The following is a 26194-nucleotide window of genomic DNA, read 5'->3' as shown; positions in this document are numbered from 1 at the left end:
CATGCTTACAGCAGCCAAGAAGAGCTTTTGTAATCTGTTTTGAAATGTTTTATTATAATCTCTATACCAAATGATATACTTCGAGAATCGTGTTGAATTGAGAATGGATTCTGAATCGAATCGTGTTTCAAGATTCACATCTCTATCGATTATTGTTGTGTTGCTCCGATTAATTGTTTAATGATAAAACATTTTTTAAATCCGGACCAATAGAGTGGCCGGAACTTTAAATATGCAGTGAACCTACCTATCAGCGTGGTCAGGTTTTGCTTTGCGGTAGGGACAGAAAAGCAAGCCCAAATAAGTAACCACATGTTAAAAAACAAGCCCAAAAAATCGTAAAGCACGACTCACTAACTGTGAGCGAAAAAGCACAAAGTCTCTTATGATAAGTGGATTTGGCAACAAAGCTGCTGCCGGTGATACTGATAACTCAGCTCAGGGCAGCAGTGGATTAAATAACTTGGGTATTGTGTAGTGTACTTTTTTCTCTGACTATTTCTGCACTCTGGCAGTTCTTGAGACTCATCAGCTGCTTTTCCACTGCTATGTGATGGTCTGAGGGTCACACAAGATGCTTGTTAATTGATTTAAAAAATTGTGCTGTTAAAAGAAACATTTGTTAACTCTTTATTATCGCTGTATCAACTTTGACAGTCCGAGTGACCACACATTACAGCGAGTCCCACTTGTATATAACATTTAATACATTGATAACAAATATGTTTAATAACAATTGTGACTGAAGAACAACAAACTCTAACTAAAAAAGTATGACTCAAAACGTCGCAACTTTAGAGTCACTTTTTGAAAAAGCCGCTGCAAAATCAAGAAATCACAAAAAAAAACAGCCAAATCCCAGAAGCATTGTTAAATATTTCGTCAGTCTGGGTACCTTGTGGCTCACTGCTGCCCCTCACAGGGCAGTCAAAGTACTGTTTGTTGTTGAACACATTAGGTGTGTGTTGTGCTTTTCATCTCCAAGTACGAGGGTCAGCAACCCGCAGTTTTTTAGTGCCGCCCTAGTGGCAACCTGGACACTTTTTAAAAAAGGATGGAAAATGGAAAACGATGGGGAAAAAAATATTTGTTTTTGTTTTAGTATGTTGTTTTTTTTTAGGACAAACATGACACAAACCTTCCCAATTGTTAGAAAGCCCACTGTTTAATATGTTTGTGTGTATGCTCCACTGATGAGAGTATTTGGTGAACATCGTTTTGTCCTACTAATTTCTGCGGTTCTTGAACTCACCATAGTGTGGACTGTGACGCAACAGTTTGTTTACATCTAAAATCTTCCACTCCTTTGTCTCATTTTGTCCACCAAACCTTTTAAACTGTGTGTGAATGCACAAAGGTGAGCTTTGTTGATGTTATTGACTTGTTGGAGTGCTAATCGGGCATATTTGGTCAGGGCATGACTGCAAGCTAATCAATGCTAACATGCTATTTAGGCTAGTTGTATGTACATATGCTCATTTAATATCCTTTACTTTTATCCTCTTTGTATATAATTTTGTTTTGCATGTCTCATGAAACATTATCTATATGTAATATTGGCTGCATTTCTGATAGTTGTTTGTGTGCCATGTTGTTCCAGACCACAGCAAATTGTTACCCAGCTTGATTGTAATAAATCCATTAGAAGAAGATAGCCTGTCGTTTCCTTTAACTTGGACACACACATCTATACATTTGGCCATTAAAAGCCAGTAATTTCCAGGAGTTATCTCACCTTCTGAGTAGCCTCTGATTTACTAATGGTTTCTAATGTTGTAAAAATGTGTAGAATAAATATTAAATTTCAACATTTCTGTCAACAAAGATTTGCTTCAGCCTGTGACATGTAGTCATTTTGATAGTAGGCTATTGTAGCTAATAAGGACTCTTACATCATGTGTTGCCTTCATTATAAGATTTATACGGCTTTTCATTTTTTGCGGCTCCAGACAGATTCGTTTTTTGTATTTTTGGTCCAATATGGCTCTTTCAAAATGTTGGGTTGCCGACCCCTGTCCTAGTACATCGAAAACTATGAACATTAAGAACTACTATTTTCTTATTGTCATATGTGGGGTATTTCACACCGAGAACATCTTGTTTGTGTGTGTGTGCACCAGGCTTAGGAAATCTCTGTTCTCAGGATTACATACCAAGTGCACAGCCTCAAGCTTCATATAAATACATATACATACGCAGACATGTGCGGTCAAAATGTCAAGCCTGGTGACATTTAAGCCTTTCATCCTCTCGACTGTCTGCTTGTGATCTCAAAACAAAAAGGTTAGAGCGGTCCCACTGCACATTAGTCCGGTGAAATGCATTGTTATGAGAGCGCCACGAGAAAAACCGGCGGAATTAAAAGGCATGTGAGGGCTTGCGACAGATTGGTTGATTAGAAAGGCCCTTTGACAATTCACTCGCACACCTTTTTTCTCCAGATGATTGTCTCGGCCTCTCTCGTTGGCCTCAATTCACCCCTTCTCTCCTGCGGCATCTACACTCCCAACACTTCTGCCTCATATTTCCTTTCTTGGCCAATCAGAACTGCAGCTGCTACAATGTATGTCTTGCATATTCCTTATTGACCCCATTATTACAAAACCCCTCTTTTTTTATTTTGGTAAAATTCTAAGACATAATTTATATCATATATGATATCATGTTTTCAATAACAATTCAATATTATTCAATTTATTATATCTCATTAATCATGTTTTGAGCATCTTGACTACCGTAAGCTTCATTAATCACCATTACCTTAAAATTAAATAACTATTCTTCTGTTGTTTTCTAAGGCTGTGTTCACATGTGTGGTTCAGTACCATTGACAGTTGTGCGTCAATTCGCGCAACAACTTTGTCCAGAGCCCGGAATTTTTGCCAATCAGCGTCATTCTTACCAATCGAGTTGCGCTCAAACGTGCACGTCAACTGTCTGATCAAGATTTGTGTTAGTTTTTTGTGTAGACAAAGAGGGAAGAGCAACATGTAACAAAATATAAACTTTTTGTTGATCAAACAGCAAAACTGTTGTCTTCCCAAGTAGCATATGCCTACTTTGGTTCCAGTCTACAGTGTTCCGCTAAGCCTTCTGGGTAATGTAGTGCATAAACATGTATTACCTAGTTTACATGTATTGGTTAGAGTGTCCGCCCTGAGATCGGTAGGTCGTGAGTTCAAACCCCGGCTGAGTCATACCAAAGACTATAAAAATGGGACCCAATTCCTCCCTGCTTGGCACTCAGCATCAAGGGTTGGAATTGGGGGTTAAATCACCAAAATGATTCCCGAGCGCAGCCACCGCTGCTGCTCACTACTCCCCTCACCTCCCTGGGGGTGAACCATGGGGATGGGTCAAATGCAGAGAGTAATTTCACCACACCTAGTGTGTGCGTGACTATCAGTGGTGCTTTAACTTTAAATGTATTTGTTTATTCAGCTTTTTTTTGCAGAGTAAGACAATTAAGAACAATTTTTTATTTACAATGCTGACCTAGTAAAGAGGCAGCATTTACACAACAGATGTGTTGACGTGTGATGATGATCTCTCACCGTTTCTCATTTACCGACAACAATTTGCGCTATAAATCGCTTTCAACAATTAACAAATGATCTTAACTTGCAGGATGAATTATTGGAAAAGATGGAAAAACACATTTCAGTTGTAAAACTTACATAGAGTGTGTCTGCAACTTGTGGAGAAAAAAGCAAACAGCAGAGGCTTTCTGTAATTATAAATAATGATTACTATTATTAGTTATGATTTATTCAAGCAGTCCAGTAATTGGACTATGAGTTCTGAGTATGTGCTTTTACGGCCATTCAGTGTCTACTTTTAAAATTAGTCGGCTTAGCATTCACATTGGTAGTTTGTCATTACGCCAAAAACTGTGCAGTATCGTATTTTCTGGACTTTGAGCCACTACATTTTTTCCACGCTTTGAAACCAGTGGCTTATAAAAGGGTTCAACTAATTTATGGTCATTATGTTTTATTTTCAACAATAGTTTTCAAAGAACACCGACAGAGACACTGAAAGGTTGTGTTATTATCAGTGCAATGGCGCCATCTTTTGGACGAGCTAGCACACTACAGGTGCTGCAGGGTGAACGTCTACAGTATTTTCTTCTGTTCAGGGCTTTAAACCGGAAGTACAAGTGCTGTTCGGCCTTCTAGTCATCCATAGCGTTTCTAAGAAGGAATAGAAGCAACAAAAATATACCGTACATTCTGGACTATAAACCGCTAATATTTTCCTACGCTTTGGACTCAGCTGCTTATAAAACGGTGAAGCTAATTTATGGATTTTTTGTCGCAAATAGCCATAATGCAAATGGTTTTTATAAAACACAAGCAAAGACACTGAAAAGGTGTGCTATTGTCTGTGCTATTGCACCATATTTTGGACGAGTTGGCACACTACAGGTGCTGCGGGGTGAACATCTACAGTATTTCCTCCTGTTTAGGGCTTTGAACCGGAAGTGCCATTCGGCCTTCTAGTCGTCTATAAAGATTCTAAGAAGGAATAGAAGCGCTGGCAACAAAAATATACCGTAAATTACGGACTATAAACTGCTAGTATTTTCCTACACTTTGAACCCTGCTGCTTATAAAACATTGAGGCTTATTTATGGATTTTTATTCGCAAACAGCCATAATGCAATTAGTTAAATTGAACCGTTTGGCCACAATACTCAGCAATATGTTTGGAGGAGAAAAGGTGAGGCATTTAATCCCAGGAACACCAATTCCTACAGTCAAGCATGGTGGTGGTAGTATTATGCTCTGGGCCTGTTTTGCTGCCAATGGAACTGGTGCTTTACAGAGAGTAAATGGAACAATGAAAAAGGGGTATTACCTCCAAGTTCTTCAGGACAACCTAAAATCATCAGCCCGGAGGTTGGGTCTTGAGCGCAATTGGGTGTTCCAACAGGACAACGACTCCAAACACACGTCAAAAGTGGTAAAGGAATGGCTAAATCAGGCTAAAATTAAGGTTTTAGAATGGCCTTCCCAAAGTCCTGACTCAAACGTGTGTACAATGCTGAAGAAACAAGTCCATGTCAGAAAACCAACACATTTAGCTGAACTGCACCAATTTTGTCAAGAGGAGTGGTCAAAAATTCAACCAGAAGCTTGTGGATGGCTACCAAAAACGCTTTATTGCAGTGAAACTTGCCAAGGGACATGTAACCAAATATTAACATTGCTATATGTATACTTTTGACCCATCAGATTTGGTCACATTTTCAGTTGACCCATAAAAAATTCATAAAATAACCAAACTTCATGAATGTTTTCTGTGACCAACAAGTATGTGCTCTAATCACTCTATCACTGTTACGGCGCACGCGCCGTCCACTTTTCCCTCTTCTACGGGAGCACCTAGAAGCTCCACTGCCCCTGCGCTCGCTGCACAGACCGCGCCGCCACAGCAGGAGGCAATCTGCAATCAATGCACCTAAGACTAATGAAGGACGACAGGATAAAGAGCCTCACCGCTGACTTCTCCTCGTCGGAACGTAGCCCTGTTTACAGTAAGCTCTCACGTCTCTGGCTCCCCTCCTGTGCTCTCTCTCTCTTGCTCACTTTGTCTTTCTCGTGCCTGGTCCTGATTTTGTCTTTGTCATCCCCTGTTCCCACAGTCCTACGTGTCTCAGTAGTAGCCGTGCGCTTCTACTGTAGATCTTCCCCCCGGACTCTGACTGCCTTCCTCAATCCTCGACCCCACGCTCGGATTTGGACCTCTGACGCCTCTCTCCTGCCCCACGGACCTCGCTCGGATCACGAACGCCTTTTGCTTCTTCCCCCTCTGGACTTGGATGCTGCCAGATACAACGAGCACATTCAACAAACCCTCCACATTGTGTTAATCTACACACATAGCAGTACATCCACACACATAGTAGCATACACACCCCACGTATTCATCAAAGGCTCAATAAAACCTGTTGAGCAATACCTCCTGTTGTCGTGCCGTCTCCTTCCCCCTTGTCGATGCATAACAATCACAAAAAAATATAAGACTTGTAGAAATTATTGGAAACTCAAGACAGCCATGACATTATGTCATGGCTGTATGTAAACTTTTGACCACGACTATATATACAGGTATATGTAAAGAATGAAGCATGGTAGTTTTGCAGTCTGGTAACCTAGCAAACCAGGAAATGATCAGTAAATCAGGAAGTGAGAAATAGGAGGGACACACTAAACAGCCAAATGTGGATTAGTATCGACTTACAAGTTTCAGAATCAGAATCATCGTTACACCGCCTTGCTGTCTCGCTGTTGATTCTCCGCATGGAGTGGGAAAAAAAAGTACAATGAGTGCTGCAGAGAGGGAAGAAATTGTGGATAAAACAGGAAAAGTCACCTCGACAATTTGCCAGTTTTTTTTTTTCCCCTAACGGACCGTAGCCCTTCACCGCGCTCATCTTTTCTTTTCAATTCTCGTCCGTTCCCTATTCGGAAGTACGGAAACAACAGATAGGAACTAAAGTGCAGGACTGTATAAATAACAACAACAACAAAAAAGTGTGCTACTTAAAAATTATAATTTGGTCCAATATTATTAAAAAATATATTATTTCATAACATAAATTAATTTCCATACTAGAATAAGAAAAACAGACCAAATTAAATGTTACACAGAGCACGTTACTTGCCGGCAGTAAACCTGCAAAAACATTTTTTATATGGTTTCTCTCTATTTACATTTTTATTTTGTTACACTTTATTAAGCATATCTTACATATTCCTTAATGGTTCACCCTAAATTAAAGAGGTTATTGTTAAGTGTTCATTATGATTTTAGAATTGTGTTTACATTGATTAAATGTTTTCCGTGGTTGTGTTGACCTTTCCTTTCTGCCTTGATAACTGAGGGGATTCAAATCAGGAAGGTTACATTGTAAATAAAAATGGTAGCATTTAATATAGTTTCCATAGGGCATATAAAACATCAGAAATGATCGATATTGACCAATACAAAAAAACGTATATCGTGATAGTTTTCAGCCATATCGCCCCGCCCTAGTCATTACAGTAAGTAGATAGACCGCATACATTTGTGCACATTGTGTCATGATGTCCATGTTTGTGTTCATGTGGAGCTGCTAGGAGTGGGGGGAGTCAGGGGGATCGGGGCGGCTGTAGGGGACATCCTCAGCGTGGTGTGCCGCGCCGTCCCCTGACTTAATGCCGGGGTAATTAAGGAACGACTTCAAGGTTGCATGGACACAAGACAATCCAGGCCTAATGAAGTATCGATCGGCCGCGTTGGGGCCCATGCTTGGACTAAGGCAAGATGACATTCATTTAGAGCAGGGCCACTGCGGGGAGAGCAAACACACACACACACACACACACACACAGCCCAGACACATCACAAAGGCACGCTGATGACAATATAAGAGACTGGGTTTTAATCACAAGGGAAACAATGAAGAGTCTCGTTTAATGCCACCGGGTTTATCTGTGTGTGCATATGTGTGTGTGTGTGTGTGTGTGTCTGTATGTCCATCTTCCCCATCACCCTCTGAGCAACCAGTAGGAGGTTCAAAGCAATCTCCCACTGAAAATAGTGCCGGTGATTATATGAACGGTGATTACGGTGATAATGACGTTCCTGCTGTCAGCTTGGTCATTACTGTCCGCTGCATATGAAGAAAATGTCTCACACCGTACAATCAATGTCATCACCATTTTATTTCAACAGGACCATAATAGGCCATTTCACACTATCGCCGCACTGGATTAGATTTACATACAATATTAAAATAAAAGTCGGACCAACTCGATTTACGCAGCAGCAGATGTTTTAGTTGTTTTTCCTAGATGATGTATACATTAGATAATGGCCTCATATCAATTATTTCCTTTCTTCTTTTGTATCCATTTTCGATGTTGCGGCATCAAGCTGAGCAGGCAGGTCCAATTTACGCTATGAAAAGGACCAGAACAGGGACAAGCTGACCTCGCACATGTTGGCTGCTGGTGCGGTGACCAAAATAAGAAAGACAAATCTTCCTTCTTTGTTACCTTGTGAAATGTCCTCAATTTTGTGTCCGTCCATTCCAAACAAAGACTTCTTGAAATTTGCCCCATCAAATCCTAGCATGAGTGTTTTTTTGGGAGCTCTTTACTACGGTTCAGCCTTTACATTTTCTAAATCCTGTAGATTATGGGGAAAATATGGGCATTTTTATAGATCATGTTGCTTTTTTTAGAACACAAATTAGTCAACACTGAATCATAGGTCGAGGTTAAGGTTTATTTATTCATAGAGCACAATTTTAAAACAGACAATAGTGTCCCAAATTGCTGTACTAATTTAAAAACAGCGAAAAAAAACTTTGAAAATCACAGTCAGTACAAAACTAAGGAACCTATCAAAAAATTATTTAAAAAAAAAAAAAAAATAGGGAGTATAAATATAAGGAGTCGCCATAAAAATTGTTGTTCCTGGAAAAAATATTTTTTTACGATTGTTTCAGCCTAAAACGTCAGCTTTTTCACAAAATTGCGGAAAATGGTGCAATTTTGTGCGTCTATTTATAATTTTTGAATTTGTTATCGATATTTAAACTGCTTCTCAAAATGTACAGGATTGTAGCAGGGGTGGCCAACCAGTCAGAGACTAAGAGCCACTTTTTTTTACTGTGTTACTGCAAAGAGCCACATCCTAGACATGGGCACACATGAACATCACCCCATCCCTTCTTCACACACACACACACACACACACACACACACACACACACACACACACACACACACACACACACACACACACACACACACACACACACACACACACACACACACAGACCTCTGCTCAGCCAGATTTATTGTAAATGTCACACACCAACATGACTCCTACAGTACTAAGACCACAGGCCAGTTATTTCCAACAATCAACATTGTGTGCACTGTCTCACACACACAAACTCTCAGTTCAACCAAGTCCACAAACAAAAATATAATATTTTTTCTGTTACTATGCATGTTGCTTAGTGGGGCTTCTGGCATTCCTTGTGACGCTGAAGACTTTAAGCTTTGAAATGCGCTAATGACGCCTGACATATTAGGCAGAATGGCTTGCCATTACGTTCAACAAAAAAATATAAACTCTCCCACTCTGTTGAAAATGTCCTGTGTTCTTCTTCATATTTTCGTTTTGCTGTGCTTTGTTTCCCTGCCATTTTGAGAGCGAACTTGTCACAAATTGTTTACTACTGTGATCTCACGCACATGCATGTTCGATCCTGACTCAAACCGGCTTCAGCTTCTTATGTTAGACTGACTATACATCTTCTTTTCCCCGGACATGTCCTCTTTTGCGGGGTTGTCCGGGAGGGGTTTCTTAAAGGCCTACTGAAACCCACTACTACCGAACACGCAGTCTGATAGTTTATATATCAATGATGAAATCTTTACATTGCAACACATGCCAATACGGCCGGGTTAACTTATAAAGTGCAATTTTAAATTTCCCGCCACACTTCCGGTTGAAAACGTCTAGATATGATGACGTATGCGCGTGATGTCAACGGTTGATACGGAAGTATTCGGACCCATTGAATCCAATACAAAAAAGCTCTGTTTTCATCCCAAAATTCCACAGTATTCTGGACATCTGTGTTGGTGAATCTTTTGCAATTTGTTTAATGAACAATGGAGACTGCAAAGAAGAAAGCTATAGGTGCGATCGGTGTATTAGCGGCGGACTACAGCAACACAACCAGGAGGACTTTGAGGATAGCAGACGCGCTAGCCAAACGACCTCACCTTGACTTCCTCCGTCTCCGGGCCGCCAACCGCATCGGTGATCGGGTGAAGTCCTTCGTCGTAGCGTCGATCGCTGGAACGCAGGTGAGCACGGGTCGTGATGAGCAGATGAGAGCTGGCGTAGGTGCAGAGCTAATGTTTTTAGCATTTTGATAGCTCTGTCGAGGTTCCGTAGCTAAGTTAGCTTCAATGGCGTCGTTAGCAACAGCATTGCTAAGCTTCGCCAAGCTGGAAAGCATTAACCGTCTATTTACATGTCCAAAGTTTGGTAGTATTGTTGATCTTCTGTCTATCCTTCCAGTCAGGGACTTATTTGTTTTGTTTCTATATGCAGTAAAGCCCGATGCTATCACGTTAGCTCAGTAGCTAAAGAGCTTCACCGATGTATTGTCGTGGAGATAAAAGTCACTGTGAATGTCCATTTCCCCATCTCGACTCTCATTTTCAAGAGGATATAGTATCCGAGGTGGTTTAAAACACAAATCTGTGATCCACAATAGAAAAAAGAGAGAGTGTGGAATCCAATAAACCCTTGTACCTAAGTTACGGTCAGAGCGAAAAAAGATACGTTCTGCACTGCACGCTAGGCCTTCACTTTCACGTTCCTCATCCACGAATCTTTCATCCTCGCTCAAATTAATGGGGTAATCGTTGCTTTTCTCTCTCGCTGCTGGTGTAAACAATAGGAAAATGTGAGCAGTCCTTCCTCCGGTGTCGTCATGCTACTTCCGGTAGGGGCAAGGCTTTTTTTTAATCAGAGACCAAAAGTTGCGAACTTTATCATCGTTGTTCTATACTAAATCCTTTCAGCAAAAATATGGCAATATCGCGAAATGATCAGGTATGACACATAGAATGGATCTGCTATCCCCGTTTAAATAAAAAAAATTCATTTCAGTAGGCCTTTAAATGCCTCAAATGTCTGGCATTTTGAGTTAGGGTTGCGTGTATTTTCAATGAAAAACGTCACTTCCTGTTCGAAAAACGTCACTTACTGTTTGGAATTTGCGCGCGTCTGACTGACTGTTTTCGACGTGGGGCTGTCGAGTTTGACGATCACCTTGTGCAAAACCAGCACATATTTCTTGTACTTTTTTGGCTTCGCTGTGTCACTGTGCCGTGACACTTGCAGTTTGTGTCGATCGGTGCTGCGGGCTAGCACACTGAAGCCGGCTAGCATTAGCAGCCGGAGATACGGAGGTGGGATTTTTTTCTTCTTTTGCTGGATGCTTCGGCATATAGACCATCATAATGCCTCCACCAAGGAAAAGCTCGACATCGGAGGAGTTCGAGGAGATGAGGCTCGCACTCCACTCCCTGTGCAGCGATGTGACTGTGGTCAGAGCGCAGCAGGAGCAGCTTCTTGGGCTACTAGAGGAGGTGAAACAGCTACGTCTCCAGAACGTGGAGATTGTGGATATGGAGAGGCGAATGGACGAGCTCGAGCAATACTACCGCATGAATGATGTGGTCATCACCGGCATCATAATTAAGTCGCGCTCCTATGTGCGTGCGGTGGCTGCGGACAGCGGGGAGCCCAGCGAGCAGGAGACACAGTCGGTGGAGCAGCAGGTGGCTTCCTACCTCCAGAGCAGGGGGATAGAGATGGACCTGGAGCACATCGAGGCTTGTCACCCACTGCCCATGAGGAACCAGAGACCGCCAGCTGTCTTCATGAGATTCACAAACAGGAAAAAGAAAATCGCACTATTGAAGCAAGGACACAAACCGAAAGGTACAGATGTTTTTATAAATGAACACTTGACAAAGAAAAATGCTGACATCGCAAGGATCGCACGACAACTTAAAAGGCAAAGCAAGATTCAACAAACCTGGGTAACGAACTGTAAGATCTTCATCAAACTAAATGGGACGCCGGAGGAAGCAAAAGTCTTGGTGGTGAGGTTAATAGAAGATCTTGATAACTATTGACATTGATGCAGTACTTGGTATCAATGTAGCTTTGTGACTTCTACATCATCTCAATGCTACCCACACCAAGAACACAGACCACACCAAGTATTGATATGTACAAGTTACAGAAGATCCTACAACATCAACAAAAAGAACTGGACATGTGTGAGTATCAAGAGCACGCCACATCAGAGACTGATATGGAGATAGACCCTGAAAATATTTGTTTCTCTGCGATTGTAAAAAACTGTAATTATTTTACCTGTGAACAATATGAAAGCAGTGTAAAATCAGAAGATAGTCTGTCAATAATACATTTCAATAGTCGAAGCATGTACACTAACTTTGAGGCTATCAAGGATTACTTGAAATAATTTAGTCATCCATTTACCATTATTGCAATTACTGAAACCTGGTTCAACAATGATAAAGGTATTGATTTTAGTCTAAATGACTATGAATTAAGATACATAAACAGAATAAATAAAATAGGAGGAGGGGTCGCATTGTACATTCATAAATCTGTTACATTTAAAGTTTTATCAAACATGACCATATCAGTCGATGGATTATTTGAATGGTTAACAGTAGAAGTCCTAAATGACAAAAAGACAAATATCTTCATGAGCTGTATATACCAGGCACCTGGTTCAAGCATAGAAACTTTCAATGAGTGGATGGGTAAACTATTTTCCTCTGTGAACCATAAAACCATATTTATCTGTGGTGATTTTAACACTGATTTTTTACACTCAACCAAGCAAAAATATGTGATGACTTCATTGACACAATGTACAGCTTTTCTCTATATCCAACCATAACCAAACCAAGCAGAATAATAACACGTAGTGCCACAATCATCGACAACATTTTTACTAACATTATGGGAAATCAAGTCACCAGTGGCCTATTTATATGTGATATCACTGACCATTTACCTGTTTTTACTTTATATGACTGTCATCTCAAGAAAACCAAAGACATTATGGCAAAAATCTCTAAACGAATAACAACTGAGGAAACAATCTGTGCCCTAAACAATAGTTTAGCAGTTCAGGATTGGACTTCAGTATACAGAGAACCAAATGTGGACAGTGCTTATTGTAATTTTTTAGACATCTTTACTTACCTGCATAATCAACATTGCCCCGTGAAAGAATATTTTATAAAAGGAAAAACTAAAAATAGCCCTTGGATCACAAAAGGGATAATTAATGCCTGTAAAAAGAAAAACAATCTCTACAAACTTTTCATCAAAATAAAAACAAAAGAAGTCGAACAACGATACAAGAAGTACAAAAATAAATTAACTGATATTATAAGAACAGGCAAACGGTTATATTATCAAAAGAAACTATATGAAAACAAAAACAATATAAAAGGAACTTGGGATGTTTTGAATAGTCTAATCAAACAAGGATATTCAAAGTTGACATATCCTGATTACTTTATTGATGAAAACGGTGAAGATTATAATATGAGTAATGTAGGGAATAAGTTCAATAGTTTTTTTGTAAATGTTGGTCCTAAATTGGCTGTTGATATCCCAGACAATTGAGTTACAAAATCAACCATTGAACAGAATTCTTCGTCATTCTTCCTCTCAGCTACAAATGAGCAGGAAGTGACAAACATTGTGCGGAAGTGTAAAAGTAAGTGCTCCAGTGACTGCCATGATATCAACATGATATTGGTTCAAAAAGTTATACTGAATATTGTAAAACCCTCAACTTATATATGTAACCTATCATTCCAGACTGGCTGCTTTCCAAGTCAAATGAAAATCGCTAAGGTAACTCCGCTCTTCAAAAGTGACAGCAAACACGCTTTCACCAATTACAGACCAATCTCTCTTTTGCCTCAGTTCTCAAAAATCTTACAGAAACTATTTAACTCTCGACTTGAATCTTTTCTTGAGAAGCATCATATAATCAATGACGGTCAGTATGGCTTTAGGTCCAAACGAACAACCTCAATGGCGATAACTGAAGCTATTGAAGAAATTACTAATGCACTGGAGCATAAAATATATGCAGTTGGTATTTTTATTGATCTAAAGAAAGCCTTTGATACCATGAATCATTCAATTTTACTAGATAAAATGGAAAGATATGGAATTAGGGGGCTGGCTGGTGACTGGTTAAAATGTTATTTAACAGGGAGGGTACAGTTTGTAAAAATAGGTACATTTTTATCTGATACTCTTGGCATTGCTTGTGGTGTCCCCCAAGGGTCCGTGTTGGGGCCAAAACTGTTTAATGTATATATTAATGATATGTTTAATACATCCAAAGTACTGTAATGTATACTATTTGCAGACGACACAAATATATTCTACAGTAGTGATGACTATAATGAGCTCATCCGCAAAGTTGAAAAGCCAGCATCTGTGATGGTATGGGGGTGTATTAGTGCCCAAGACATGGGTAACTTACACATCTGTGAAAGCGTCATTAATGCTGAAAGGTACATACAGGTTTTGGAGCAACATATGTTGCCATCCAAGCAACGTTACCATGGACGCCCCTGCTTATTTCAGCAAGACAATGCCAAGCCACGTGTTACATCAACGTGGCTTCATAGTAAAAGAGTGTGGGTACTAGACTGGCCTGCCTGTAGTCCAGACATGTCTCCCATTGAAAATGTGTGGCGCATTATGAAGCCTAAAATACCACAACGGAGACCCCCGGACTGTTGAACAACTTAAGCTGTACATCAAGCAAGAATGGGAAAGAATTCCACCTGAGAAGCTTAAAAAATGTGTCTCCTCAGTTCCCAAACGATTACTGAGTGTTGTTAAAAGGAAAAGCCATGTAACACAGTGGTGAACATGCCCTTTCCCAAATACTTTGGCACATGTTGCAGCCATGAAATTCTAAGTTAATTATTATTTGCAAAAAAAAAATAAAGTTTATGAGTTTGAACATCAAATATCTTGTCTTTGTAGTGCATTCGATTGAATATGGGTTGAAAAGGATTTGCAAATCATTGTATTCCGTTTATATTTACGTCTAACACAATTTCCCAACTCATATGGAAACAGGGTTTGTATATATATATATATATATATATATATATATAAAAGAAATACTTGAATTGCAGTGAACTCCGCCCACCTTCCCACCTCGTATTGATGTTTTACTTGTTTGATAACACACAGACCTAAACTTAGAATCACTAGCAGCACATTTTGTACTGTTTCATTTTGAATTATAGAAAGAAACACCACCAAAAGCTTCTTTATTGTCTTTGGTCTGCACTGTCCCCTGTATGTTTTACGCTTGAAAATTGTTTGTCCATCTGAGACATTAATTTATGTTCCAACATATTTACCCACGCACATTGAGAGCATGTGTGGATTATTGAAACAATGAGAGAATATCATCACACATCAACATGTCTATCGTGTAAATGCTGCCTCTTTGCCAGGTCAGCATTGCAATTGATAATGCTCTTAATTGTCTTACCCTGGATAAATAAAGGTTAAATATATAAATGCATGTAATTTAGGACGTGTGGACCCTGGTGTGCTGCTAAATATTAACATGTTGTCTACATTACCCAGAAGGCTTAGTGCTGTCGACAGGAACCTGATGTAGGTCTGTTGTTAAAAAAAATCTAAACAGCGGAAATGTATCCATGAAAATAAGGAGTAGCTGCTGATGGTGTGTTTGACAGATAAGCAGCTGAAAAAAGATAGAGTACAAGTCCACTCTCCAAATTAAATGCCGATTACTATTTACTTCATAAAACTACTGTAGTTGTTTATAGTACATTTTAATGTATTGTTTGTTTACAATATTTCTGATCTATAACGTTGTTTTTCTTTTTAAAAGGCATGTCACATGTTAAAATCGTGCTGTTCTGGGGATCAAGCATTGATGAAATTGATTTTGATTCATTTCAATGGGCGACGTTGATTTCCGATACAAGTGTTTTGAGTTAAGAGCTCTCTCACAGAACCCATTAAGCTCGTAAAATAAGGTACGAATGTATTGGGGTGTTTTTTTTTAAGTCGATTCAAAATTATGCCAGCAAGTAATCTAAGGTGATTAATAAAATTGAAATACATTTTTTACAGCATTCATAAAAACAATTAAGAAATGTTCATTAAAATTCATAATAAATGTGTGTATTTTCATTTGTGCATTGAATTGATGTAAACAAAGAAAATGTGCTGTTTGATTGATTGATTGAGACTTTTATTAGTAGGTTGCACAGTGAAGTACATATTCCGTACAATTGACCACTAAATGGTAACACCCGAATAAGTTTTTCAACTTGTTTAAGTCGGGGTCCACTTAAATTGATTCATGATACAGATATATACTATCATCATAATACAGTCATCACATAAGATAATCACATTGAATTATTTACATTATTTACAATCAGGGGTGTGGAGGGGGGGAGGATATGGACATCAAGTAGTGGACATAGAGAGAGAGAGAGAGAGAGAGAGAGAGAGAGAGAGAGAGAGAGAGAGAGAGAGAGAGAGAGAGAGAGAGAGAGAGAGAGAGAGAGAGAGAGAGATCAGAAGTCATAAGAAAAAGAAAAAGTATCTGCATTTGATTGTTTACATTTGATTATTAGCAATCCGGGGAGGGTGTTGTAGGGTTGCATCCAGCTCCATGAGTTTTTGTTAAATCCGATTGCTCTGAGCTCATCCAACAGTATAGCGTGGTTAACGGTGTCAAAGGCCTTCTGAAGGTCCAGCATGACCATGCCGCAGTATTTGCCCGCGTCCACCTCATGTTTGATGTGGTCGGTCAGATAGAGAAGGCATGTGTCAGTGGAGTGGTTAGTTCTGAAGCCGGATTGGAATTTGTACATGAGTTTATTAGTGGCAAGGTAACTATCGACCTGTTCATAAACTATTTTCTCCATTACTTTCGAAATGGAACTGAGAATAGAAACAGGTCGGTAGTTGCCAGGTTCCAATTTGCTTCCTTTTTTAAAGAGGGGAGTTACTCTTGCTCTCTTAAAATCTTTTGGTACTTGGCCTTGTGTAATTGATAGGTTTATTATGTGCGTGATGATCGGGGCAATGATGGAGGCAGAGTCCCTGAGGAATCTGGAGGGAATATTATCAAGGTCGGTGGCCTTGTTAGGGTGGAGCGCGCTCAATTTTTTAAACACCTCATCAGCTGTGACCATTTCTAATTTGAAATCATCGTTGGATACTCCTAGCTTTCTGTAGAAGGCTTTAATGTGTTCTACACCAAAGCGACCAGAGTGGTGGGACAGCTTGTTGACAAGAGTTGCGGCTATGCTGGTGAAAAAGATGTTAAGTCTGCTAGCTACCTCCATTTTGTCTGTAATGAGGGAGTCACCCTCCTTGATGCTGATGTTGGTGAGTCTTGTTTTAAGTTTCTGGCTGCAACCAGGAAGCTGTTTGATTGAATTTGCATGTGTCTGTCAAGGCACCTTCAGCATTACATGGTGTGACAATGGCGTGTAATTGGTGGGAAAAAAGGAAGTTTGCGTCATGTTTTGGTGCACATGTGGAGGAAGCGAGTGACGGCTGAGTAACCTCTACTGTCCACCACTAAATGTATTTTTTATTTAAATAATGACGTGCTATTCTTTAATTCTTTTAAAACAGATCCAAGCTATACATTTCTTTATTATGCTTAATTTGGCTCGGATGTGTTTGTTAGCTCCATACATTTCGGAGCCAATCCTTTAGGATAAAGCACTTCATTCTCTTCAAGTTATCCCTCTCTCAACATGATTACACTCCTGTGTGTGTGTGTGTGTGTGTGTGTGTGTGTGTGTGTGTGTGTGTGTGTGTGTGTGTGTGTGTGTGTGTGTGTGTGTGTGTGTGTGTGTGTGTGTGTGTGTGTGTGTGTGTGTGTGTGTGTGTGTGTGTGTGTGTGTGTGTGTGTGTGTGTGTGTGTGTGTGTGTACCCTTCTTGAGACATCAACAAGGAAAAGTACCTTCCATATGAGGACCGGTGCACAAGTTAGGACATAAATCATGGTCCCAATACGGAAAACCATTGCATCTAATAGACAATGTCTCATTTGCACCCCTGGTGGAAAGATCTATCACAATTAGGGTGGTCGCAAAAAGGAGGGATTTTTCACATTGACTGTGTCGGTTTTAAAAGTGCTCCCCGTCTGGTCAACAAAAGAAATAAGTGTGTGTAAAAATTTGAAGTGCTCCCCCTCTGGCCAACATACATAATAACATGTGTGTGTGAGAAATTTAAATGTGCCCCCTTTGGCCAAAATTAATTTAAAAAAATAAATAAATATGTATATACAGGCATACTGTAATCACTTGAAGTAAATAATGAAGATTAAAAACCAATTACAAACAAAAAATTCTACAAATAAATAAATAAACTAAAAGCAGTATTTTTCTCACAATGTGTCAACTTTTTTGTTATGAAATTGGGAACAATTTGTCATATTCTTTCTATTTCAGTAATATTGCAATATTTTTTCGTAAAACTATTACTTTTTAATGCAAATTGGTGACATTTGTCATATAAAATTCTGACTTTTATCATAATAATGCCAATTTTTTTGTTGTTCTTGTAAAATAGTGAAATTGTTTATAATATATATATAATATTTGTATTTATGTTATAATATTATAATGTTGGCAACATTTTAAAAATGTTCTTATAAATTTGTGACTTTTGTCGAGTAAAATTCCAACTCTTTTCATAAAATTGCCAAAATGTTAACCTTTGCTTGTAAAATTAAGTAAAATTCCAACTTTTATTATAACTTTGCACATATGTTCAGTTTTTCTTGTAAAACTTTGACTTGCGTTGAGTAAAAATTACGACTTTTATTATAACATTGCCAAGTTTTTCTTGTGACCTTTTTCTTGTGAAATTCCAACTCATTTTTCACAACAAGCTTTTTTATATTTGCATAGTATGTATATGTTATCAATTTGTAAATACAAATCTTTATATATCTAGAAAGGGTGGTCCTAAAGAGGTAGGCACTTTTCGGAGGTCTCAAGAAGGTAACAAATACAATAATGTGTGTGTGTGTGCGTGTGTGTGTGCGTGTGTGTGTGCGTGTGTGTGTGTGTGCGTGTGTGTGTGTGCGTGTGCGTGTGCATCCACTGCTGCAGTTCCCACCTCAGCCAGGAGCTTGGTGATTACGTCTGTGATTGACATATGCTTAGATTCACAGCTACTGGCCTACTTTTCGACGCAACTTCTCGTCTCCGTCTTCAGGCAGCTTTACCAAAGGCCCTAATGGTCGGACAATCAGAGTGACAGAACGAAGCGAGCGCGAGACAAAAGAAGAAAAGATGAGTGATTTTGATTGTAATGGCTACAAGGACAGTTCGGCGTAAAAACTTGTCACTGAAACCCTTCATAATTGCATAAAACCATGCACTCTTTTACTTGTATGCAAAAGTATTTAAATGAGAACGGTTTAGACCAGCTGTGTTACAGCAAAAGCCTGCTAATGGTGGGTGTGACCTCACTCTGCAGATGCAAGCAACTTTTAAACCCGTGGTTAAAACGCTGACTTCATATTACGATATCACCCGTGATCTGACTGTGAATTTTTTGAACGGCTCCAAAAATGCTCTCATTTGAACCGATCACATGCAAATGTGGCAGCCAGGTGGGGAATATTTTCCCTGCTGGTAATTGGCGGCTTCCTCGCGGAGACTGCGGGTGTCAGTTGGAAGTATGTTTTAAGCCTTAATGGGTTTTGACGGGTCAGATCAAAAAGCGCCTGGCGTGCAACCTTGTATGAATTTGTGTGCAAAACCTGATGCATTTTTAAACAGTGCCAATTACCCCATATGGCGAGCTTTGCTGAAACATTTTTATTGTGTAATATCTGTCATGCATAGAGACATCAGCATTTATTAAGCTCACAGTGGTATCCAAGGTAGGCAGGAGAGCGGCTCAAAATGGAGGCTGAACGCAACTGACTTGCAATGGTCAAATATGGGCTTTCTCATGATAATCACAAACCATCTCAGATGTTGAATGAAAACCTGAAAAAAGAACTTAAATTGTATCTGGAAATTTTGTAATAAGAGATACCGTTCAGATTCCACTGTGTCTTATGCAACCCGAAAATATGCATTAATGTACTTTAGGGTTACGCGATAAAGCCTCATTAAAAATGATATAAATTTAGCTTTTTAGTACTATTGTTATATCTTGCATGTTAATGACACATTCCAGCTGTGCTGCAAATTTCGCAACAACGCGAACAAACAAAGTAGCATTCTCGCTAGCGGGGAACCTCCCTCCACAGGTCTATGTCAGTAATAATCACTTCCATGGCGACAAACGTAGTTTCGTAGAAGTATCATTATTACTGGAGGACGAGGAATAGCTAAACATGCTCCACCACGCAGCAGAAAATAATATGCACACCACTACCCACCAAGACAGAGGTGGGCAGATCGATACGAATAGAGATACAAATATTGACAGTAGCGATACCAAGCATAGTATCAGTATCAGTAGGGCAGGGATTCATATGGCAACATTCCTCGGTGGCTCTCGCGTGTGAGGAAGAGTGGAGGTTAATCATTTTGCAATGCAGTCTGCTGAAAATGTTGGAAAGCGCCACTAAGCAAAAACTGACACTGTGCCACAAAACACATTTCATGATATTCGACATTCTACTGCCGTCTGGAGGCTAAAGTAGATAGTGTAACCCCCCAATTATTTATTTATTTACAGACAGACCACAGCCACACCAAAACAACAACAAGGTGGCGGGGCAAGAGAGCGGGGCTACATGCTAGGCTAAAGGCTAGAGCTACACGACCACCACTACCTAGCCTGCTGTACAGACAGCGCTTCAAGCAAGCCCCCCCAGTGAGTAAAACTGTTAAAGTGTGGAATGAAGACACTGAACTAGTGCTTCAGGACTGCTTTGGGAGTACAGACTATGACATGTTCAAAACTGCTGCTCAGAGGGATGACGGTACTGTGGACATAGAGGAATATGCTTCCAGTGTAACTGGCTACATCAGCACATGTGTGGAAAACATTGTGCCCACAAAACAATACAAGATATACCCAAACCAAAAACCCTGGATTAACTGTGATGTTCGGTCCAAGCTACATGCCCGCTCCACTGCATTTGTTTCAGGCAACGCTGAGGACTACAAGAAGGCCAGATATGACCTGCGTAAATCCATCAGCGAGGCCAAGGGACAATACAGACTGAAGCTGGCGGGATTCTACTCCACCACAGATTCCCGGCGCATGTGGCAAGGCCTGCAACACATCACAGACTACAAGCAGGGGAGAAAGGGGGTCACAAACAGCCAACGCTCACTGCCAGATGAGTTGAATGAGTTCTACGCCCGCTTCGAGGTCCTCAACACCAACCAACAGAGAGGGGTTCTGACCACGGAGCGCACGCAGGACCCACCACTCACTGTGACAACAGCAGAGGTACAGTTCCGAGGAGAACAAACCCACAGAAGGCAGCCGGGCCAGACAACATCCCTGGCCAGGCCCTCAGGGTCTGTTCATCAGAGCTGGCTGACGTACTTGCTGACATATACAACTTGTTGTCACGGCGCGGACTCGAACCCGCTTTTCTCCAGCAGCTGAGTCTTCCAATTCCTCCTCTGGCTGCGTGCCCAGACACGCCCCTGCTTGCGCTGGGCGCAGCACGCCCATGCAGCAACAAAGCTGCAAACAATTGCGAATCAGCACACCTGGACCTGACGAGAGGGAGCGGCATAAAAGCCAGCGGACCCAAGAGACCTTTGCCAGAACGTAGCCAATCTTTCACAGTAAGCATCACGTCTGGCACCACTCCCTCGTTCCTTGCTCGCCATCTTTGTGCTCTTCCTCGTTCCCGTGTTTGATGTCCCTTGTGTCTTCCACAGTGTCTTCCCTGCTGCCTGTGATCGTGTCCTGCCTCACGACCTCCACCTGGATCTCTGCTTGCTTCCCTCGACCCTTGACCTCTGCTTGGACTCGGAAATCGTTGCCTCTCTCCAGCCCCCGACTGCTTGCCTCCCTGCTGACTACCTCTTCGCCTTGCCCCTTGGATTCCACGAAAGATTCAAACAACACACACCGACAACAACCCCTGGTAAAACTTACATTGTTAATTCTACACATCGTCCGCACTCATTCACTTGTGGTAGCATACACACCCCACACACTCATCAAGGTTTTAAATAAACCTAGTAAACCGCAGTCCTGCCTTGGTGTCGCCTCCTTCCCTTTGCCCGGTACACAACACTTGTCACTAGCACAAGCTGTTGTGCCCACCTGCTTCAAGACCACCACCATCGTGCCCCTGCCAAAGAAAAACACTGTGACCTGTCTGAATGACTATCTTCCTGTTGCACTCACCCCAATAGTGATGAAGTGTTTTGAGAGGATAGTCATGTCACACATCAAGAAGACCATCCCAGACACACTGGACCCTCTACAGTTTGCCTACCGGCAGAACCGGTCCACTGAGGATGCAGTCAACACCGTCATCCACACCACCCTCACCCACTTAGAGGGCAAGGACACCTATGCCAGGCTATTATTCATCAACTACAGCTCTGCTTTTAACACGGTCATCCCACAAAAACTCACTGCTAAACTCCTCATTGTTGGTCTGACACCGGCTCTCTGTGACTGGGTCCTGAACTTTCTCACAAACCAGCCCCAGTCAGTCAGAGTCGGCAACCGAACATCAGGCACAAAGGTTCTAAGCACAGGAACCCCCCAAGGCTGCGTGCTGAGCCTCCTATTGTACACCCTCTTCACACACGACTTTGTGGCCTCCCAGAACAACATCAGTATCATCAAGTTTGCAGATGATACTACGGTCGTCGGACTGATCACCAGGGGAGCTGAGGCAGCGTACAGAAGGGAGGTAGCGGAACTGGTGGCCTGGTGTCAGGATAATAATCTCTCCTTGAACACAGACAAGACCAAGGAGATGATTATTGACCCACGGAGAAGGAGTGCACAGTACACACCACTGTACATAGGGGGGACAGAGGTAGACAGGGTGAAAACCTTTAAATTCCTCGGGACCCACATCAACGAGGACCTCACCTAGGATCACAACACCCAACAAACAATAAAGAAAATTTGGCATGCCACCCACAATTCTCAGCAACTTCTATAGAAGTACGGTTGGGAGTGTCCTTACCAGCTCAATCACGGTCTGGTATGGAAACTGCACTGCTAAGGACAGGAAGGCACTCCAGTGAGTGATTAAAACTGCTCAGTACATATCAGGAGCAGCCTTCCCCTTACTACAGGACATGTACTCTACCAGGGCCACCAGGAGAGCACACAACATCATAAAGGACAGTACACACCCCCAGCACAGTCTCTTCAGCCTCCTACCATCAGGCAGACGATACAGGAGCCTGAAATCCAGGACTACGAGACTGACAAACAGTTTCTACCCACAGACCATGAGGTTTGTGAATGCTAACTTGTGAATGCTAGCAACCCCCCCCCCACCTCCCTCCGTTTTACTTTTATCTTTTTGAACAAAAGACAGCTACCATGCCCATCCCCGAACTGTGAACCATCACTGTAGACACTTTTCACCTTCGATCACTAAAGACACTTTAACTGCTGCTGTGACCCAATGTCACCTCCATATTTATACTGTTGACTGTCAATCAGAATGTGCAATAATGTAATGTTACTTACTGTGCCTTGTATATACATTTTTATTTTCATTTTTATTTTAGCTAAGTACCGTGTGACTTGTTGAAGGGTGGACTAGCAAAGTAAGATTTTCATTGTATGGCAAACTGTTTAACTGTGCATATGACAATAAACAATCTTGAATCTTGAAACAACAGAAGAATACGTTTTTACATGTGTAAATAGAACCATGTTAAAACAGAATGTAACCAACTATTAACGGTAAAGTACCGGGTAGATTTATAATACTTTTGAGAACATATTACTGAAAACATGAGCAGCAAAATTAGGAACCTTTGCAACCCGTTTTGAAATGGTTTTATTATCATTTACATGCCACATAATATATGGTGATATATACCGTTATCACAGTGTGCTACAATATATATTGCGATATAGATTTAGGCCCATCTCTAATGTACCTCATTCTGACACAAAGGTCGGCACCAAAAAGTTAAACATCCATGGCCTTATGATTAGATTACTTTACCACATAATGTTCAGCAATTAATCACTTTACATCAGCAACATGCAGAACGTCCCATTACTATGCAAGTGTCACTGTCCCCGCAATTTAAAAAGCAACTTATCATTTGACTCGACAATGAAGGTGCGGCGGGGGCACCAGATAGCGTTGACACCCCGAGTGGTTTTAGATTTATTGTGCATAATAAACACATGAGCAGGTTTTGAATGAAATCATCCGATACATCTACATCTAGTTTTACTTTATCTGCGGCCGATGCATTTATAAAGCAACGGCCCAGCAGACAGAGGTGTGTTGGCATGCTGATAGATCATAAATCATGTGAATTATAAATCACAGTTTGTTTGGACGCACAGGAGGTGAAGTTTTTATATATATATATATATATATATATATATATATATATATATATATATATATATATATATATATATATATATATATATATTGCTACACTACAAGTAAGTTTCTAGAAGGTTTAGTAAAGGTATAGAAAACCAACAGACCCAACAGGAATGATGTGCATGCTGCTGATTCTGTGAAACTGAATCATTTACTGAAAGGGGCGTGTTCAAAAAAATAGCAGTGCTGCGTTCCATAAGCGACATCATTGATTATGTGTAAAAAAAATATGTTAAACAAGTGGCCCTTATTTTAGGATCAAGGCAACTGACGCTGCATATGCTGGCTGTGCATTTGTCCTTGGAAAAACAGTGTAAAATGGGTCGTTGAAGACACTGTTCAGAAGAAGAGCGTTCTTTGATTAAGAATTTAATAAAAGAGGGGAAAACCTATAAGGAAGTGCAGAAAATGATAGGCTGTTCAGCTAAAATGATATCAAACACTTTAAAATGGCAGCCAAAACCAAAAAGACGAGGAAGAAAAAGAAAAACGACTATTGAAATGGATCGGAGAATAACCAAAATGGCAAAGGCTCAGCCAATGATCAGCTCCAGGAGGATCAAAGAAGATCTAAGATGGCCTGTGAGTACATTTGAGTTTTATAAAGAAAGATGTCAACACTGCTATTTTTTGTTTTATATTTCTTGACTTTCTGTAAAATATTGTCAAATTTAATTACTTGTTTCCAATTTTCTGGCTTTGAAATAGAATGTGCAGTCTCCCTGTGTTCATTAAAATACAATTTGAAGAATTTTGAGGTTTACACACCTTTTTAAACACACTGCTATTACTATGAACATAACTGTATATATATATATATATATATATATATATATATATATATATATATATATATATATATATATATATATATATATATATATGGTGGGACTAAATGTATTAGTCTCGAAATGAAGCGATTGTCTTGCTGTTGTCTTCCCCTCTTCAACATGTACATAAGTAGCGTCATACACTGTTGAGTTTGGTGCTTTAAAAATAGACTAGCATAAACAAAAGTATGGTATGGAGTGTCATGGGTTGATGTAACAATAAAAAAAGGGATCCAGTTGTCATCTTAACTGTTTTATTCACGAAATTACAGCTACCGTATTTTCCGCACCATAAGCCGCACCTAAAAACCACAAATTTTCTCAAAAGCTGACAGTGCGGCGTATAACCCGGTGCGCTTTATATATGGATTAATATTAATATTTATTTTCATAAAGTTTAGGTCTCGCAACTACGGTAAACAGCCGCCATCTTTTTTCCCCGTAGAAGAGGAAGCGCTTCTTCTTCTACGGCAAGCAACCGCCCCCATAGAAGAAGAAGCGCTTCTTCTTCTACTGTAAGCAACCGCCAAGGTGAGCACCCGCCCCCGTAGAAGAAGAAGCGCGCGGATATTTCATTTCATTTGTGTGTTTCTGTAAAGACCACAAAATGGCTCCTACTAAGAGACACGCGCACAAGGTTCCACTGACTTTTGATATTCCTGTGAACCGCACTGTGGATACAACGGGAGCACGTACGGTGAATATCCGTTAGCTTGCCATGCTAACGGCCAGAAACTTCCACCCATGGTGATATTCAAAAGGAAGACCTTGCCAAAAGAGAACTTTCCAGCCGGCGTCATCATAAAACCTAACTCAAAGGGATGGATGGATGAAGAAAAGACCGGGTGACTTTTTTCACGCAGCTCCATCCCTGTTGATCTAAGACTGCATGCGCGTCCACATCACAGATGGTGTCAAAAAACAAGTGAAGCACACCGAAGAAGAAGAAGAATTTGAGGGATTTGTGGATGAGTAATAACTTCAGAACGTGAGCTTTAAATGTTTATTTTGTTTGTTGTGTGACATTAACGTATGAGCAACGTTGAGTTATTGATGTTGCTATTGCTCTGCACTATTTTGAGTGTTACTGTTTTTGTGATTGCACATTTGCACATTACATTTTGGGAG

Source organism: Entelurus aequoreus, linkage group LG15 (genome assembly GCF_033978785.1).
Source record: "Entelurus aequoreus isolate RoL-2023_Sb linkage group LG15, RoL_Eaeq_v1.1, whole genome shotgun sequence".
In the NCBI taxonomy this organism is placed as follows: Eukaryota; Metazoa; Chordata; class Actinopteri; order Syngnathiformes; family Syngnathidae; genus Entelurus; species Entelurus aequoreus.
This window is presented reverse-complemented; position numbering follows the sequence as displayed.